A 4496-nucleotide genomic window follows, 5' to 3' on the forward strand; every position below is an offset into this window, starting at 1 on the left:
ACGAGGAGATGGAAAAGCAAATGTGTGGTGAACAAATGTTTGCGGGGCCATCTTAACAAGGGGACACAGAGGACTCGGGTCTCATGGGCCTCGCGAGGTTCCTCTCTGTCCATCACTCACGAGTTCCTATTCAACTACAGTCACCTATGACGTCAGCTCCTTTCCTGAGCACCTCCTCCATCTAAAATCTTTTAGGTATTAAGGGGGAAGGTCAAAGGCTCTTCCTGAGTCTCATTTCTTGGAAATAGGCAGCTTAAAATAATAAGTTTTAAAAAGGCATACTTTGCGGTGGTAAACACTGCTTCCCCTCAGATCTTGAAAATTCGATTAAGAAGTTTCACAATCCAGAAGCTAAGTTGGTAGCTGCTTCCGATTTCATCAAAGCAGTCTCAGTCTTGAGAATAGGTCAGTTCAGTTAAAGAGCTGTGTCTTATTTCAGTGGCCATGAGGCAGGTGGGCTCCCACAGTTAGGCCTATAAGGTGCAAGCATGCAATCAGGTTTTTAGTAAGAGCAGTTTTCTGGAAACGTAAGAAAAGCAAAGGTTAATGATTGGAGTAAATTATAAACCAGTTTCTGGGCCTAGAGAGCCACCAGTTGAGATTTCTACATGTCAGGCTCCAAGCTTTAAAGTTAGAACTGTCTGGTGATGTCAGCAGGTGTTCAGGCAAACATCGGAGAGGCTCACGCAGTACCAGGCACAGACATTTCAGAAGCATGAGCTGCTGGGATTTCTCTTAAGTTCGTAACAAGTCGTATCACTGCAGTCTGTAGGGCTGCGGGGAAAAGGGCAGTATTAGTTCTCAGGGATTTCAAACCAAAGGATGGGAGAAAATTGGAAACGTTTAGTTTAGAGCATTGCACCCAAATAGTTGAGGAAACAAGAAGAATTCAGGGTCCAATCCTGTTCATAGGTAAAAAGCCAAAACCTCGAAGACAATGAACTAAACTAGGATCTAATGTCTGTCACTGTTTATTATAGTGTCTACTGAGATATCATTCTTCTCTCCAAAAATACCCTCCTTTTTACCCAAGATAGATAAATTGGGACTAATTTGCTTGCAAAATAAGTTGAGTTTCAATCAACTTGGCCCGTTATTTGTATAAATACAGCACAAATAACAATTGATCATATGGGTTCTTTTATATTTGCTTTGCTAGAATTTTTCACAAGGACTCTTCAGAGTGAACTTTCAGAGGTCTCTGGAGGCTAAGAGGCCAAGCACAATACTTGCCATCAGACTGGCTGCACCTTTAGATTTGGGTTAATCCTCTCTTCTTGTGGTTCCCAAAATACACAGAGGTTCCTGCACCTGCCAGGAAGTGGCCTTCTTTACTCACCAGGAAGGCTGCTGGAAACCCTGTGGGCAAGTAGCAGGTCCGTGTCTGTAAGTCAGTCTTAATTCCTTAAAGCTGCCCGGTCATTTCTGAGTCTATGCACGTCTCTCTCAAACACGACAATGCAGTCAATGTCTTGGGAATATAACTAGTTTCTGACTGTGTCGTGTTACAAGGAGAATAGATTCTTAGCAAATTTATCCAAATAATCACATTGCCATGAAAATAAGAATACTCACTGCGAGTTTTGGAATTCTAGAGGGACCAGGTAGGTAGAAAAAGATAAATGTTTCAATTCTGCTTACAAAAGCATCATTTACCAGATTGCTCTAAGTCATAAGTAGTTTAAGGAAGCAAGTTTCCTTATCACTGAAAAACAAAAGATTTTAAAAATCAGCAATATTTCAAACAAAAAGTGATAAAAATTATAATCGTTCTCATCAGTTCATTCAACCCCACAGAATTAATTTGTGTTTATCTTGGTCTTTTGTTAGCATCTTATAAAGCCATTGGTTTATCCATTAGAGTTCTCAAATTTTTACCCAGTTCAATGATATGATCTGAAAGTTTATCAGAAAACTGTTATTTGTCAGAAGTCCTTTTTATGAATCTTTTTGAAGATGAAAGTATTTTTTCAAAGGCCTCAGAACAAAACAATAAGTGTTCGTAAATGACAAAAGACTTAAAATGCCCATGGTTAAAGGTTAAATGAGAGTTTATTATAATGCAATCAGTAAGGAAATTTGCTTATTTCTGTGACACGCAACATTTTAAAAAATTTCTGTAATCACAAGTGATAATATTATACCAGGACATATCAGAAGTTTGGAAATTTCACACAATTTCTGGGACATATAATAATAATATTTACTCTAGAAGTTTATTGTCACTTATTTGACAAAGCTGTCCATGCAATTCAACATACCAAATAAGCCTAATTAGTTTACTATTTCCCATTTACAAGGAGAGAGATTCTTTGAAATGTTCCAAGAGCACTTTTTGGTTGAAAATCTCAGTTATTTTCAGGTTAAGAAGAAGGCAATTTAAAATTTAAATTTTGGGAAGTTCATCAAAAAATATCAAAAGGTTTGGACATTTAACTAAAACAATCACAGATCATTTGAAACAATACTTATCCATTTAACCAAAGTGACAATAAAATATTACAAAGACAAATACAGAAGGCCACATAATTCTTAGCAAAACTTTAGCTCCTATTACAAAGATTCAGTTTTCTGAAGTAATCAAAAACCTGATTAAGACAACATAAAACACAGACAATTATTTTGATAAAATAGAATCTTTGCTTTTTGAACAGAAAACTTTTCACAGTATTTTATTGGGAGCAGGCTGATAGTCCAAGAAAACTTTGACCTTTTAACAAAAAGAAAGAGAACCAAACTCTAATTTTGCATCGGCTAATTTTCACATTTAAATTTCATTTAATTAAATGTATTTTAATCTTATTCAGCTTGACCACACATAAACTTTTCTTTCTTAAGATTCCTTTTCATAAACCTTATATCACTTTCCTTGCCTAGCTCAGTTTGTCTTTTGTTCCCTTACCCATTTAGAAGTAACCAACTTATTTTAGGAAAACCATTTTCTTTTAATTTCCTCAAAATGTATTTTCATACCTTATGTCTTCTATTACCAAAGACATATATTTATTCCTTCCATATTAATCAGAATTCTTAACCCTTAAAAACCTTAATTTCTATGAAAATTAAAAAGTAAACAATTAGCATTGTTTAGATTAGCAAATTTATGAATACATTTCATGACCTCTGGAAAAACAGGTTCTTTTACTGGCAACTATATTTCATAATTTTTAAAAACATATGCCTCCTCAACAAAGCGTAAGACAGTCCCTAAAAGATCCAAATTTATCTTTTAGTTTCTCTGTAATCAAAAGAAAAAAATTAGGTAAACATAGACTTATTTAGCAATTAAGGTTTGAGTATTTTTTCTTATTTGAAAATGATCTAGATATTCAAAAATTTTCATCATTGAATTTAACTTAGTGAAACTCTATGGTTTCAAGTTACCAAAGATTTTGGGAAACTATTTTTTAGTACACATACCATATAATTACCCCCACAATTTTTAAAAATGTACTTACATCTATTTAGTTTATTAATCCTTCACAATTATACTTAGATTACTCATGAAAGCTCCATAAGACATCAAAGTCAATTATTATTCCAAACATTTTTTTCCTGATGACAAATTTTGTAAAAGAGATAATATGAATTTATTTTTATAAAATAAGTGAAAAAGGTATTATACTTAAATACCATGGGTAAATGTATTATGTTTAATTCTCACAATTCTAAAGACATGTCTGTTTTAATTAAAACAACAAACTTAAATTAGCTTTAATATCAAATATTTTCCTAGAAACTGTTAAGACATTTGGTTTACTTTCTGTTATATTTTAAAATTTATATAAGTGCTTAACTCCTTTAAGCCAATTAAAGCAAGTTCTTTACAAAAGAAAAAAAATTTTCAGAAGTAACCATCTGGAAGTAGAAAAACGACATATCATAGATAACACAGACAGAGAGACAAACACAGAGATCTCATAGTTGTAGAGAAGACACTTAAGAATTTTCAGTTGCCAAATGTCAAGAATCATTTTCATTTAAAGAAATGGTTCTTAGGTCCTAGAGAAGATGGGGGCAGAAAATGTACGTCATAAAGGCACAGAGAAAGTATCCAATCCAAGTTACAAGTTGTTTTACTTTTTCATTGGTTCCCATTAGCCCGATCGACGCCTCTGGCTTCTATTCCACAGCATGTGGGCTCAGGCCATCTTCCTGATGGACAGTTAGCATGTCCAAAACTATTGTGCGAAGGGCGGATTTCCGTGCCTTCTCTTTCACAGTACTGGGTAGGGGGAGTTCCCCAGCCAGATTTAATATCCATTCCCAATAAACATTCAGGTCAAGTTGATACAACGTCTTTACATAATACCTGCTTAAACATGCAATTTTTTCACACTCTTATTACATTTCTACATTCTCTCAATCTAACTGTCGCCTGAGTCAGGCTGCCGGTGGGTTTTGGTGCTACATTGCATGGGGGGGTCCTCTACCGAGGAGTGACTTGATTTGCAGGCCTGGCTGCTGCCCCCAGAGACGGCTGGTCAGGATCGTCA

Source organism: Rhinolophus hipposideros (genome assembly GCF_964194185.1).
Source record: "Rhinolophus hipposideros genome assembly, chromosome: 17".
Taxonomy (NCBI): domain Eukaryota; kingdom Metazoa; phylum Chordata; class Mammalia; order Chiroptera; family Rhinolophidae; genus Rhinolophus; species Rhinolophus hipposideros.